The 16,477-nt window shown below is 42.4% G+C and overlaps 1 protein-coding gene across 6 annotated transcripts in view; it reads right to left on the bottom strand.

The window, feature by feature from the left end:
- Positions 1-16,477, bottom strand: part of LOC101159248 (uncharacterized) — an 85,691-nt gene that overhangs the window by 7,637 nt on the left and 61,577 nt on the right. Inside the window, exon 4 of one of the 6 annotated variants that reach the window (XM_078931172.1) lies at positions 6,156-6,338. The exons of 4 other annotated variants lie outside the window; for them this stretch is intronic. The gene's annotated coding sequence lies outside the window, so the exon portion shown is untranslated. Of the gene's footprint in view, positions 1-1,981; positions 3,126-6,155; positions 6,339-16,477 lie in introns of those variants that run through there. One more of the 6 variants, XM_011485636.4, reaches the window with a different exon arrangement.

Genomic DNA, 16,477 nt, shown 5'->3' with positions numbered 1-16,477 from the left:
CATTGTGGCTCTTTGACCCTCCATTGTGGCTCTATGACCCCTCCATTGTGGCTCTTTGACCCCTCCATTGTGGCTCTCTGACCCCTCCATTGTGGCTCTTTGACCCCTCCATTGTGGCTCTATGATCCCTCCATTGTGGCTCTTTGACCCCTCCATTGTGGCTCTTTGACCCCTCCATTGTGGCTCTCTGACCCCTCCATTGTGGCTCTTTGACCCCTCCATTGTGGCTCTATGACCCCTCCATTGTGGCTCTTTGACCCCTCCATTGTGGCTCTCTGACCCCTCCATTGTGGCTCTTTGACCCCTCCATTGTGGCTCTATGATCCCTCCATTGTGGCTCTTTGACCCCTCCATTGTGGCTCTTTGACCCCTCCATTGTGGCTCTCTGACCCCTCCATTGTGGCTCTTTGACCCCTCCATTGTGGCTCTATGACCCCTCCATTGTGGCTCTTTGACCCCTCCATTGTGGCTCTATGACCCCTCCATTGTGGCTCTTTAACCCCTACATTGTGGCTCTTTGACCCCTCCATTGTGGCTCTATGACCCTCTATTGTGGCTCTCTGACCCCTCCATTGTGGCTCTATGACCCTCCATTGTGGCTCTTTGACCCTCCATTGTGGCTCTATGACCCCTCCATTGTGGCTCTTTGACCCCTCCATTGTGGCTCTATGACCCCTCCATTGTGGCTCTTTGACCCCTCCATTGTGGCTCTCTGACCCCTCCAGTGCAGGGGGGGGGGGGGGTGTTAAACAGTCAGTTCAATATAGTACATCTGCTGCCCATCCTCCAAATGTTTATAGATCCAACTCCAAGAAGTTAAGCGCAAACAAAGCTCATATCATAAATCCACCAAATCGACATATGGAGGTGTAGGTGTATATGCCTATGCCTAGTTCAATGTTACAAAGTTTTCAGCTTGGGTAGACCTGAAATCAACAAACAGCATCCATCCTCGATAGAACCTGGCCTGCACAGAACCAGCAATAACTAATTCTTATAATGGAAGAGGACATTAAAGTGGAACTGAAGTTCAAAAGAGTACTCTAAAACAAGCATAATTAATAAATTCATTGAACATCAACCAAGAGGTGCATCAAATCCCATACAACAGCGGCAACACTCTAAATCCATTGTGTAAACAAAACACCATATAACCCGTTTACCCAGAGGAGCTCAGCTAACGCCAGCATCAGCTGATCTGTCTGGACACATCACTGAGTGTTTAGTAAAAATAACCCCCTGATAGCGCTTTTCACCGCCGTGCCGTGTCTCATGAATGCAGTGACATCTCGTCTGACCTCCCTAAAACAAACCCCCTGAGCTTGCCCCTTTACAAAGCCCAAGTCTCGCGATAATCACACAGAATCTGGCGAGAGCTTTACGACATAGCATTGGATGGGGCGAAGCTACAAAGCATGTCAGGGTTACAGTTTCCACATGGTGGCGCCTGTTTCAGGAAGCACTGGTACTTCCTGTTTGGGAACACGAGAAGGGAGGGGGTTCTTCCAGTCAATGGTACCATCACACTTCTCCAGCAGCATCTCACCACCATAAACATTTAAATTTACTGTTTTTTTAAATTGTTTTCTAAATGTGAGCTTAATAAACACAAACATCAATTTTTATGGTTCTACATTAAAATAATATTCCTTTTTTCCCTCACAAAACACACATCAACACCGTCGTATCACCCGAGACGCCATCATCGTTTGGATCAAGTCTTTATGGCTTGGAAGCAGATTTTTCTAAACTGACATTTTTGAATTGTTCTAGATGAAAAGTCTGTCTAGGCATTTCTTTTGGACAACTGTTTATAGATGTAAAGTAAAATAAAAAAAAATCCACTTTTTATTTGCTGCCATCGTAAAAAAAATCTGGTTTAGGAGACGTCATACCATTAGAAATGAATGGTTATCCCTCCTGAGAAGGACACATCTGGAGTTGGATTCACAATTTTCTTAGCGTTTGAGTAAAAACAAACCTGAAAACTTCCAGCGGAGTCACAAAGCTGGAGTTGGTCTCCCTGCTGACGCTAAATGACGTCCATGTCCTCCTCCTCTGTTGTCCTGTTTGGAGTCATTTTCCAGCAGCCAAACACCATTTTCCGTAAACAGCTGGAGGCCCTTTGAGATTGTTCCACATTTCTAATACATTTCATTTGGCTGTTATCTATTCAGGGCCAGAAAAAGACGCCGTTCCTGGTGATAGCTCGGCGTGCACCTCGAAGGTTGAGAGTTCACGAAGACGCAACGACGCCCGCCGTTTAATCCCCCGTTCTCCAGCATATGTGCGGAAGGAGATCAAGAAACTGTCATCCGTTTACATCCCTGTGGTCGTCCCCTCGGAATAATACCGGAGTCTATTTAAACATTATCTCCATGACCTCTGGGCGCGCAGACGCTCCGCAGGGATCTGCAGGATTAACCGCAGCCTCTAAGGTAACCAGAATCATTATGAGCAGCAGCGGCGGCGCTTTGAAAACAGCCATGACAACACATTAGCATTGAAATGAGGTAGCACTTTGTCAGAAGGTAGTTCTGGGTCACAGACACCAATGCTGAAAGCTGCCGGGGGGGGGGGACTTGAGCGCACGCGGCTCGGCGACATCACGGATATCAGTGGTGGCGATGCCGCCACGAACGCCGCAAACATCTTCAGCTGTTCATCCTTCACAAACATGTTCTAACCGACTGTGGAGGCTGTGAAACGGCTACAGGAGGCAAAAACAAACACGAAAACCACGAAAAAGGTTTGGAATTCAATGGAGAAAAAGAATAAATGAAATGATAACATTTAACTACTGTAGTTTGTTAAGCTCCCGCTAGCAGATCGACGCTAAAGACAGCTGCATCATAGATCTGCAAAAAACAAAAGTCATGGCTCCAAAGAAAAGCCCCACTACTTTATTATTATTCAGTAATCAAGCAGAAAAAGTTGAAATAACTTTAAACAGATATTAAGAACTGGCTTATGGAAAAGTTCTATGCAAAAGGAAATAGCTCAACACAATAAGGGTGGGATTATTTACGTTTGATTTGTCCCATTCCTTTGTTAACAAATTAATAAAACTCAAATCACAATTTGAATCTCTAGGAAATGAAAAGACTTTTAAAAACTAATTTAAGAACCAATTGATTTACTTGTATTCATATTTTCTAAACACATTTTTAAAATAGAATATGAAACTAATAAAGAATGCAAGTATATTTATTATTATTACTCTAGTTTTAACAATTGGAACAACAATTGTTGCAGCATTACTTGTTTATTTGAACATGAATACTTGGATAAAATATGAAACTTATCTATATTTGTATTTTACAGTCTTAACAGTCATTCCTGCTTCTCCGTAGGATGCAGGATTCCTGCAGGGAAAACCTGCTGAATTGGTGATTCTCTCAGAATCAGGATTTGAACGTCTCCCTGTGAGCCACTCCAGTCCTGGTTCACTCAAAGGAAAATGATAGAGGGGCGTCTTGTACCTGCTAACCAAATAAAACCAGATTTATTAAAAAGCAGCATCCAAACCTGCCAAGGACGGGTTGCTGTTCTGTTGTGCTAACAACAGGCCGACTCCGTTTGCTGTTCTTTTGTTTGGGAACCTGTCATTGTGCGTTCAAGCAGATGGAGCATCTGGAGTCCCAATGCTGTGAGTGAAATTTAATCACTCAAGGCAATTGAGGCCTTCATTTTCTGTATTTACTGCATTCATGCGGAATCAAATTAATTCAACCGCTTCATCTGAAGATTGTTGACTCGTCTCTGGATGACGTCCTAATGAGCTGATTATGCTGCATGCAGTCGCTTCCTGTCGTCCGGTCAAACACTTCAAGTGAACTCTGCAGGAGCGGGAGCAGCAGCAGCAGCTTGCGACGCGCTCGGAAAGCAGCTGCACAACTCCTGCATGAATGCTAATCCCAACCGTGCGCCACTTCCAATTACGTCTGGGAGGAATTCTTCACAGAGGAAAAGGGGGTTTTGTTCCCGGTGAGTCAGGAGCAGCAGCAGCAGCAGTCGTCGTCTGTAAAGGTGTTAAACAGACGTTTGTGTCGCTGAAAACAAGATTAGATCTGCTCGATGACCACCATAAACAAACGATGAACACCACCACAACAACCCGTCTGAGGCAGATAACGCTCCGCCAGGCCTCTGGACCCGACTTCCTTCCCGGCCGACTTCCTTCCCGGCTCGCACGTGGCGCCCTAAGGGTGATGAGTTCGTCCGTGAGGCTGACAGCGCTAAATAGCCGCGGTGACATTCCAAATCATACATGACATTCAAAGAGCGACACGGAGCGCTGCCGCCGTTTCCGACACGGCCGGCTGGCTGGCGCGCCGCCGCGGCAGATGGGATTGAAAGATGCTCTTTAGGTTCAGACACCTGCATCGACGCCGGTAATGATGCTTTCTGTGCAGCCCCCCCTCCCTGTGGAAAAACTGCACCCCCCACCATTAAACAGCAGCAACTTTACTTGAACGAGAAAACAAAAAAAAAACAGGACGGTACTTATGTATACTTCTATAAAAGTTATTTTTTAAATGAATGCTTGTCTTTAGCAGAGGAGGGGCATCAGTAGGTTCTAAAACTGTAAAACATAACTTTTCCTTTGTTGTTGTCGATTCCTCACTACTTTACTCGGCTTAGATTAGCGTTATGTTAAGATACAATATGGAAATGACCTTTTTTTAGCTTTTCCTTTCTTTAGTTTCATGTTTTTCAGGCATGTTTTTCTGGAAAAGTAGTAATTAATCAAGAAAGAACCCAATTAAAAACCCAATATTTGGAGAATATGTAGATGCCATCCAACAATCATATTTAAAGTCCCCTTATAACACATTTTTTATTTTTATAAAAACGTTTCCAGTTGTGTTTTAATTATGATTCTGAGGTTTTAACCTAAATGTCTGAAAAAGCAACATTTCATGTTTATCTGAAGACGTTGGTGTTAAGCTGAGTAGCCCCGCCCTTGGAACCCCCCCCTTTCTGCATGACACAAGACGGGGGAGGGACACCAACGACTGACAGTCTCGATTCTCCAAAGTTTCTATTTAGCAATAAAGAAACGGAGAAAACAGACATTTTGTGTTGCTGTATGATTAAACTACACACTTTCATTTAGGCGACATTGCAGCAGCAACTGTTGCTCAGAACTGATGCGATGCTACATGCAGATTGTTGAATTAGTTTGAACAGCAAACGGAAGGAAACGACAGAAAAGAGAGTGACAATTAGCATGTAACTTTCCAAATCTCAGAACTGGACTGATGTGGTTCTACTTTTTTGGCACTTGTGAGATTAGTTTTAACCATGAATGTTGTGAGAGTTTTCTCTTTTTTTCTGTGTGTTTTGATTTCCGTAATCCTGTGGAAGCAGTAAGGCAGGGGTTCTCAAGGTTTTTGTAGTGGAGGGCCAAATTAGGAACTCGACATTGGACTGGGGGCCAATTTTGGTGAAAATAAATGGGTAAACAGAAAAAGTTGTTTTTGATAACTTTAATGACCAAGTGTCATTTATACTGTTAACCAGGCCCTCCAGATGTTTTCCCAGATGCTGTTGGAGGTTGCTGTCCAGATCTTCTACACGTCTAGTATTTGTATCATTTGACAGACTTATTTCTTCAAACTTTTTCTTATGCTCTGGACAAACAGTGTCAGCTACTTTCAGCATTTATTGTTTTACAAACTCCCCGTCACTGAAGGACTTGCTTTGCCGGGCCGTTTCCAAAGCCACAACGTAGCTACTAGCTTCTGTCAAACATTATCTGCTGTGCAGCTTAGCCTCGTTGTAGTTGTTGGACCTTATTATTGCGCTCCTCGCTGGTAAATTTTTCATAGTTTTTATGATTTGTAACTTTGTGACGATTTTTATTGAGCTCTTTGTGCATTGCATTTACCTGCTTACAAACAAGGCACATGAATTTATCCATGAGGTACGACAAAGGAAGCATTTGTGCACTTAGCTAGAAAGCGCTAACGCCAACACAACCTTTTGCCTTAAAGGAGCTGTCTGGGTCTCTTTTACTGAAAATCTCTCCACGGGCCGCACTTTGAGAACCCCTGCAGTAAGGTAATGTTTATTATTGTACATCAAATGCTGGTAATCTACTTTTGCATTTGTTTATTAGAAAAAGCAGAAGGAAAGACAGTAGTACATACCTGCAGACGATGACCTTTCTTCTAATAAAAGCAGCACACTGAGGAGGAGTTCCTACACAGCATGGATTTCTTCACCATCTCCGTAAACATGATGCCGCTGATCTGGTTTTCCTCTGGAAGATGGTTCGCGGTTCTGATCCGACCGGGTCTTAAAGGAACACTTTATTTGGCGTTTGTTCGACACTGAGAGGCAGAGGCGAAGAGAGCGGGTTTTCATTTTCACAACCAGAACCAATTTCTATGCAAATGCTGTGAAGGCAACGTTGTTCGGCGCGGACAAAGAGTTTGCACGGCGCTGTCTGATCACAGCCGGTGCTTTACACGGCCTCGACATAACCACTACATCAGAACTCAGTGATGGAATAAAAACAACACAGAACACTGATGGTGAGATGTTCCTCCTGCAGATAATTTCATCTGCATGTTTGAACAGAAAACCAACCTGAAGAAAGCGGAGAAGTTACTGGCAGGTGAAAAGAAGAAGCAGAAACGCTTCATTTCTAGGAAGCCTTGAAGGCTAAGAAAACAAATCAGTTCCAGTAATTTGCTGGGGTTTTTTTCACCTGCTGCCTTTATTCACTGAGAGCGCATGGCCCCCGTGTTCCTGGAAGATTTCTAAACATAAAAGGTTTCGTGCTTTTAGCTCGGATTTCAGTTCAAACCGTCTGCGTCATTTGAGGTAAAAGCTGCATCTCACCTTCAAAAGTACATTTCTTATCAGCATGAAAACAACTATAATTAAGACCAAGAAAAGGGAGGGGGGGGCTTCTCCTCCAGCTAATTACCTGCTCAGAAGTCCTCATGGATGCAAGCTGCTATAGATCAGTGGGGCTCAAAATCCCGCTCGGGGGGCCACTGGCAGCCTGCAAAAGGCATCTGAGTGGCCCTTGAACATTTTCCAACATAAAACACTCCTATCCTGAGCTGCTGATACACCCCCCCCCCCCCCCCCCCAACTTTCATTACATCCATTATTAATGTCTAACAACTCCATCTACTCCATAATTATTTCAACAAATTTCTGTTTTTCTTCACTCTAATGATGATTGCACCAAGAAGCCAATTAGACTTGCTGTTTTAAGAGCTCTCCAGTCTGCATGGATGGATTTCCTCAGAGGAGCTGAGCCTCAAAGGGAGGTGTGCATTTGCAATGACGGCGGCGTAAACCTGAACCAGGAAGCATCAACTGTGATCTGCAAGTGTTGCTTTGCTGGAAAAAAAAAAGAATGAATGAATGGAACTGATTTGGATGGAAACTCTCCAGGCGATTAAAGTCAGAGACGTTCGTCTGCACATAGCAGATCAAAGTTAAAGTTGATAAAAGCAGATAAAAGTTGATTTTAAAAAAGTGGGGGGAAAAAAATCAATTTAGTTGTTTGAACTCTGAGGAACACAGGTCCAAATCTGAGAAGAAGAAAAAAAACAAGCTTCACGGATTAACAGTAAAACTGAGCGTAACAATGGACACAAGACTGTACCTATCGTTTTATCTCTGTTTCTTCGGTCCCAACATGTTTACAGCTTATTTGAAACAAACTCAACTGACTTTATTTTATTTAAAGAAACCTCCATCTCCTTTCTTCCTGCACCAGGTTGTGGGGGCAAAAACGCCCAGACGTCCCTTTAAGACATCTATTGTTAGGTATCTTTTAGGTAGATCCTGGACGGGTCGCCAGATACAACAGATTAGATTGTTTTTTTACATAGAATGGATGAAAGTAACATCAGAACTGATTAAAATAATTAAAAGCTTGCAATATAATCTTTGAAACAGTTTGATCTTACTGACTCACATTTTTTAACCAGGCAGCAGTGGATGCAGTTTATTTTTCACAAACAGTTTCCCTCACAAAACTGCCACTGAGGTCAGGTGATGTTTTAACAAAACAGCAGTTTCTGCATTTGTTGTATCACTTGGACTCAAGGCTTAACACAAAAACCACTCATAATAGCTTAAAATATATCAACAAAACAACAACTGACCACACAATATTTTTGTCTTTCATGAACTAAAGTAAAAGATTTACAACTTTTTCTGTACCATATTGTCCACACTATAGGGCGCACCGTCAACAAATGGTCTATTTTCAAACTTGTATCATATACTATAGGGCGCACAGAACTACAAGGCGCATTAAGCGAGACAAAAGTCTGAGACACGTCTGTCGGTCAGATTTTAAAACTCAAAACTTGTTTGTAACCCGCTACCGGTTAGTCCCATTAGCCGCGTTAGCACATTCACAATACCTGTAACTCCTAAACTAGTTAGCAACACGTCAAAAAACAGAAAACCCAGAACAACTGTTACTGTTGCAATGCCAACTCCCAGCCTTGGTAGTGTTACGTAAATATTAGCATATTTATAATAACAGCCAACCTTGTTTGAAACTCGTAAAAAACAAAAAAACAGAGATATTTGATATTTGAGCGCCGTGTGCCTCTCAAAATCGCTTCGACATCTGTAAACACAACCAGACTGAATCCATATACAAGCCGCTCTGGATTATTAGTCATTTTTGAACAACTACAGTGCGGAAAAAACTTAATGCTCCAAGTTTCTATAAATCCGTCATACCAAGAACTAAAAAATAAAGCAAGAGCTGGTTCAAGAATTACCTGTCAAGGCCGTGCCACAAAGCAGCTACACACTGTTGGGCATTTACCAGGTACAACATTTCAGTCTTTCGTGATCCATGCATGATTTACGTAATTCAAAAGGGTTTCTTGCATTTGTCATTCATAGTTGTGCGCAAATGTCAGACTAGGGTTTCGGCTAACGGGTCTTTACATAAATTGGGTTTGGAGCTGTTCAAAATTTTTGGTCGGTTGAGAATTACGCAGTTTGAGCAATTTTTACGTAGTTTATACGCAATTATTATGTAAATCTTTTGTGTGATTTTTGTGAGATGCATGCGCAAAGTTGTGTCTTTCCACAAACGTTTCACACATTTACCACCAATGTTTAGGTTTTTTTATTACGTATGCGGCGCACATATCACGTTCAAGTTACGTAATTGAAGCACAAATCACCAATGAGTTGCATATAAACAATAATCACACACAGAGTTCTTTGCATGGTTTACTCATACTAATTCTGTGGTTTTCACGTGGTTCATTCGTGATACATCTGTGAAAGTTTAACGTAAAAACCACAATTTTCTCCCTTTTTTCTCGTACATTCACATGTGACCAGTTTGAATCTGTGCACGTGTGGGACACGGCCTTAACAGACTAAACAGACTGAGGAAAATACTTTTAATCAGGACAAAACGGCAATATAAAACGAAATAGGAAATAAATTATCTTTAGCTGTACCAGTACTTCAGTGACAAAGGATTAGGAAGGAACGTAAATGATGCAAAAAGACCCTCGGAAATGGTTGGATTCCACCAATCAACAGGATGGAGAATTACAACAGTTACAACACAAAAGCAGCAGAGAACAAAACTGATTTGATCCATAATCATTTACAATATATTGGCTTTTTATTCAGACGGAGGGGAATTCTCTTAGACAGACCGTAAACCCCTTGAGAAATCTATACAGTCTGCTCCTCATAGAGACAAGACTGAAAGGAAATACAAACAAAAGGTTCTCAAAACACTTCAAATACTTTACACTTGCAGCTTTAACCTTCATGTTGTTTTTCTGTTTCAGTCTATTGTTGACTGTAACTGCCAGACTTTTTGATGATGTGAGCTTTTCCTTCTAAAGGATTTACCTTCAAGTGTTTTTGTTGCCGCCTAATGAGACAGAATAAATCTGATGTGAATTTCAGATGAGAAACATTGAAATTCATGGCTTCTGCAGCTGCTGTGCCTCGTGTTGCACGCACCATATTTCTATTTACTCAGGGGCTTAGTTAATGTAATTACACGTATTGGTTACAGGTGTTGGTGATTTCAGAAATTAATTTCAATGTTGTGTTTCGCATTTTCTCACATTACCATTGATTGCCTCACAATGATTTATTCAGAGAGAGAGTTGCTCAGACCCAAAACTCCACGTTTGCTTTCATTGTGGGGAACCTTAACTTTGAAGGAACACTACAGGAAGAGCTTCTCTTTAAAGACGATGATTGGAGTTTACTAAAACTTTAGAAAGGAACTGAATATAACGGAATATGTGTCAGAAGAACAGGCAGACTGCTGGAGCCAAATGCAGCAGGTTTATTAGCTCAGCTGAAAGTCCACAAAGATAAATCAGGATCAGGCAGGCAGGCAGGAGTCGATAACAGGCATGAGAGCATCAGAGGAGAGACAGGATGGTCAGGATCCAGGCGAGAGGCGGGGCAGGCAAACAGAGTCAGAAACAGGGTCAGGAGACAGAAGATCAGGTCCAGATGTAACGCTAATGAGGGTAAAGTGGGACAAACAATACTTCACACTGAGTGAGGCTCAGTGCAGTGTTTAAGTCTGCTGTGGTTGATTGAATAAATGAGAGTCAGATGTGCGGCATCCAGGAAGTGTGCACTGAGGGTTGCTGGGAGTTGTAGTGTGGCTAGAACTCTGGCTCCCGCCGGTGACCAGAGGGGGAGACAGAGATCCACATCAGCCTAAAAGATTCATCTTTATTTTTAAAGCAGGAGGTAGTTTCATGGTTTGGTGCATTTTGGCTCATGATTGTAATTTGACCAAATTGTTTTTTGCTTTTTTTAAGGAAAACCCACAAGAGAACTATTTTAAACAAAAGTGATTTAAATTTAATGTAAGGGAAAGTTGGTTTCATTTACATTTGTAAATATCAAACATATAAGATTCCACCTAATTTGTTGAAAAGTATCCATCTGCGTCTAAAGCCTGTTGTGCTTGTAAAAACCTGCTACTGCATTCAATAACTCTAAAGTTCCTCCCAAACGGGCCTTCATTCGAACCGACGCTCTCGACAAACTTCATCTTTCTGTCACACAGTAGTTCTAGAGGCATAAAAGGCGAACTGATGAGCGACTCGCCCGCGCTCCACTGGATATCAGGCGTTAAATAAAAACAAATAACCGAGACGCATTAGAGCATTAAAGAAAAGCGTGAAACGTATTCTGACACTTTGAAAATGAATTTTACTCTTAAACCCTGAGTCGTCCATGACAAGAAGATTGGATTAACGGAGACAATTATAGGGGGGAGGATGAGCGCTTGTGACGCATCTGGAACACAACGTGTAATATTGAATTCATATTTCAAACCCTGAAGATGGAAACTGGCCTTTAACTTTGCCCTGGTTTGACCGTTTCTTAGGCAACACGACAGACAGAGTAAAAAGGGAATAAGGTACATAAACACATAAATACTGTCCAATGACAAAACTATTCTAAAAACAATCCAAAGGAGAAACCATCACAGGTATTAGCAAATGAAAATACACCATACTGTCCTTATAATGCAGAAAACAGTTATCATTGTAATAAAAATGTTTATCCCTACTCTGATGAAAATAATTTTTTGGTAGTTTTTGGCATTTATCCAACGATGGAGGACATATAAAGAGAAAATTAAGATTAAAACTGCATTTCTTATTTCAAATCCTTGTGAATCAGGAGCAGATGAAAGAAATGCAGCTTGAAAAAAGATCGCATTTCATTTGATTTGGCCTAAAAAGGGAATAATTATAATTTAAAAGACCAGAGGGAGGGATTTTAAATAAAGCTCCATAATGTTTTTTTAAACCTGAAATGTCACCAATTAATAGTTATAAATACTCTGTGTAGGTTTTTGTGAAAAAAGGTCAATAGAAAAACATGAATGTAGACTGAAGCCTGCATTTATTTACATTCAGATCCCAACAAAAAGTTTTCAGGTTGACGAAACCACAAAGCCTGCAGCCGTTATTATTATTCTGTTTTTATTTCTGTTGGTGCTTTCAGATAACTTCATCTTACATCCCATCATACAGGTGCAGGTGTCCCAAAGGTATAGGGTTTTTGTTTTAGGGACAGTTTCTCTAAAGCTTATAAAGGCGTTTGCTCCCTTTTCAGACAGAAAGAAGGACTAAGGACTCCTCGCACTGTTGCTGGTGTTTAGTGGAAAAGCTGCGTCCTGGAACCGCCTCAGGCCCGCCGTCTCACCGCGATGCCACTCCGACTGGAATCTCGTTCATCGTCTGTGACTCTTTTTAGAAACGTCTTGATAATTAGCGGCGGCAGGTGAAGCTGGATTTGTCAGACTGAAAATAGCTTCAAGCGAGGACGAAGCCCTTTTAACATTAAGCTGTTAATCAGGAACAAACAAACAGATCAATATTTGTTTGGAGAGAGCGATAACGACGGAACGTGTGGGTTTACACGCTTTACAGGATCAGTTCAATCAAAACCAAAGTATGCAGATCAGAAACACAAGTATAGGAATCTAAGACGTGATTAACACTACAGAAGATTGTCAAACCCATAAGAAGGGTTTTGAACAGACAAAGCTATCTATTTCACATGTTCACTTTTATATCCGTAACCTAAAAAGTATGACAAGTCATTTTCATTAATCCATGTAAAAAAATAATATGAAACAGAAGCCTAACAAAATAAAAGCTCTTAAGGCCACTATGTACATTTTGTGGATATCGCACAGATGTAAATTGGTCATTCGTGATTAAAGGTGGAAAAAGTGTGAAAAGTTGTGGTCTTTTCGTGAAATTTTCTCAGATGTATCAGGAATAAACCACTGAAGAAGTCTGAATAAACAAAGAGCATGTAAATCAATGTAGATCACGACGTGATTGTTGTGCTGTTTATATGCAGTTCATTAGTGATTTGTGCGTCAATTACGTAACTTGAAGGTGATCTGTGCGCCGTATACGTGGAATAAAAGTTATACATCAGTGGTTCATGCATGAAAGTCTGTTAGACAAACGTGGAACGGTCGTGGAAAGACACAAATCTGCATCTCGCAAAAATTACGCACAATTGCGTAAGATCTATGTGATAATTGTGAATAAACTACGTAAAATACACCTAAACTGGGTAATTCTCAACCAACCAAAAGTTTAAGCAGCTCAATACTGACTTCACGTAAAGACCTGTCGGCTGAAACCCTCGACGGACATCTGTGCACATCAACAAATGACGAACGAAAGAAACACTTATGAAAATGACACAAATCACGCATGGATCACTAAAGACAGACATTTCGTACACGAAGAATGTATAAAATGTACGTAGCGGCTGTGTGATAAAGCCTAACAGCTTAGCATGAAAACTAAAATCTAGAATTCTCTAAATTATCAAGCAGCATGGAATTTCTAAATCTATCTTTACATGTTGCAATTTGATGAAATACTAAATTGAATATTTTTCACAGCTGCCACTGGATGTTTTACCAACGCTGTTTCTTTGTTTTTTCTCTGATTTATTTGCTTGCAAATATCAAAAACTACATTTTCAAACCACTGCAACATCCACGGTGGAGCCCAGCAGGTTGTTTTCACGCAGAACACTTGTTATTTGAAGACAGATTCAGGAAAATCCTGAAAGGCCTCCTTCTGAATCTGGTAAATACCGGTGAAGAGCTTCCATCTGAAAAGCCTGCAGCTGCTGCCACGAGAGCTGCTTAGCCGACTCGGTAATTCGTTTCTCTCTGCTGGACTCCTGTGGGACTCATTCTGCACATGGATGTGTCCGCAGCCAAAAAGGGAGCCCAGGACAAGAAACGGGGATAAAAAATGAGTTTATGATTCACTCTGGAAGGTCACGCGTTTAATTAGCTGTCATCCAGTTCAGTGTGATTGGAGTCAAAGTCTCCAGAAGTGCGTAAATTGTTTTATTTGGGTCCCTGGGAACCGCCTTTTTCGGTTATTTTTCTTCAGTTGTTGACATTTTACAAGTCTGCTCCAGATTAAACATTATTATTATTAATGCTGAAGCCTGTACAGGAACAATGTGCAGGAGGAGAGGCTTCCAGAGACTCCGAGGGATAAACGGGGTTTATTTACTGTGTGCTGATGTGGGGAAACAGGGACGGCTGGGTTCCAAACTCACAGCGCTCACTTCTGGGAGAAACTAATGAGGTTTCGCCTCTGCTGATAAACTTTATGGTTCTGTGGCAACAAAGAAGTTGTCCCTCTGGGAAATCATCTCCCCTCTTCCTCTGAGCACTAATTATCATGTCACTCATGTCTCTGTGCAGCACCTACAAGCTATAGATTGGCCAGAATATGCCCAAACTTCTATATATTTAAGTATAATCTACATTTTTCCAAACACAGTCCCTCCTGGCAGTAGCTATGTGAGACTTCCTGTATATCTGATCAAATCAAGGTGATTGAACTAACTAACTTGTACCCAGAGTTTCTAGAAGACGTGGAGCCTTTAGAAAACAGACGAGAAACAGAACTGAGTTTTTCTTTCTCCCTTACCAAGTCAAGAACCAGCTCAGCGGCCTTGTTGCAGAGTGTCCGCCCTGTAGCTGCAAAGTTTTGAGTTCAAATCCAAGCTTAGTCATACCAAAGACTAAAAATGGGATCCAATGCCTCCCTGCTTGACACTCTGCATGAAGGGGTTGGATTGGGGGGTTATACCACCAAATGGTTCCTTAGCGTGGCTGCAGCTCAGCACTCCCCCAGGGGATGGGTCAAATGCGGAGAACAAATTTCACACACCTAGGTGTGATAATAGGACTTTAACAGTTTGATCCAGAGTCCTACAGAGTCCAAGAGAATCGTTCGGTTCAGTCTCAGACCCAAGGACACTTCACACACACACAAGGGGGAAACGGAACCTGTGATGTCCTGATAAAAGGTCGACCGCTCTACCTCTGCACCACGACCGCAACATGACGGCCGCCATGTTGAAAAAGTAAAAGACATTGTCCAGTATAACTCCAAGAAACTTTAAGAAGTGCACAAGGAGCCTGTTCGTGCCGTAAGTACTAACAAGAAATGAGGAAATTCAACATCACTTGGGTATCACGTGCACACCCCGTGCATGCATGTGTGTCGCCAGTAAGGAGCTAGTGCTCACACCTTAGTGTGGCGTGAGGACACCATACGACTGCATGACCAGTTCGCCATAAGTTTGTGTAGCTTCCATTATCCTAAAGAATACTTTGATACTCTTAACACACACGACAATAATACGTTCCATTTTCGTGACATAACTGCGCTCCCCCAAGATGCAGCCACTCCTCTCCGTGACCAACCACGGACCCGGACAACCTAAAAACCCGCAGAACCCCTTCGAGTCAAGAGAACATGTGTCTAAGACTATAAATGTTTTGCTTATCTCATGAAAAGAAGAGGAAAAACACAACTCTCACCTCCATACCAGCCACTGGCCCCTCCCACAAAAAATCCACTGGGTAGCGGTTTGCATGGACACTTCCTGTTTGTAGAGGGTGTGCCTAATGGCCCCCCAAACACCTCTGCCAATTAAGCCTCAAGCTGACACCGAATGCAATTCGTGCTTCAAATCCACTTCAGGTGACTCTATTTGGACACGTGGAAAATTCGTTGCTGTCCAAAAATGTGTTCATAAACTTCACACCCCAGATGCCTGTGGGAGGAGCCAAATGTTTATAGCCTGATTGCTACATAGAGCATATACTGTATGTCTCATTTACAATGAAAGGAAGACACGGGATCAGGTTGATTTGCTTTGAAGAGCTCTACAGAAACATCGGTTAACACGTCTCCGTGTCTGGGTCCATGCAGGAGCTGTGTCGGACTGACGGCGCTCTCAGCCGTATGTACGTCTCTCTGTGACACAGTTTGGCGACTTTCTGTCCCACTTTAGTCCGAGGAGGGACTGAAGTGTGTTGACGGGGTAATGGACTCCAAGCGCATGGGGTGAACGATTCTTTGTACAAGATTTCTAGCACAGCGCCTGACTAAACACTAAAACTTGACGGCTGTGATGCGCAAATCGCGTTCGGTGTGAACATACCTTAAAGCTTCAAATGCTTTGTTCTGTCATGACACGTCGAGTGTGTCGACAGTGGTAAACTGGAGTGAGGGGGGGGGGGGTAAAGATCTATGCATTAGCTCCGGGGGAAGGTACCAATACCAAGTGGCTTGACCCCCAGCGTGAGCCCTAGGCTGACCCCATCAAACATGACCTGACGGACTGTTGCATCAGAAAGGAGGGCAGTTTGATAACAGCCCGCAGACTGTTTCCAGAGCTTGAAGCCCCTCCCTCTTAAAGCCCTTCCACACAAGGAGCACCAGGCCTTCCAGCAGGCGACTCAGACATTTTTTGTTCTTTTCTTTGGGTCGTGTTGACTCCGTAGCCGGTTTTGATTCCTCTGGTGGTTCATCTATCCGGGAATCATTTCAGGTGCATCAGAAACACTTTGCCAACAATTTCCATCAATGACACCAAACATCTGGCACTTCAGGCTCCC

The sequence above is a fragment of the Oryzias latipes genome, chromosome 2 (assembly GCF_053564925.1).
Source record: "Oryzias latipes strain Hd-rR chromosome 2, Olatipes_Hd-rR_3.1".
In the NCBI taxonomy this organism is placed as follows: Eukaryota; Metazoa; Chordata; class Actinopteri; order Beloniformes; family Adrianichthyidae; genus Oryzias; species Oryzias latipes.
The sequence above is the reverse complement of the archived record's forward strand: the minus strand, read 5'-3'. Positions and strand labels throughout refer to the sequence as shown.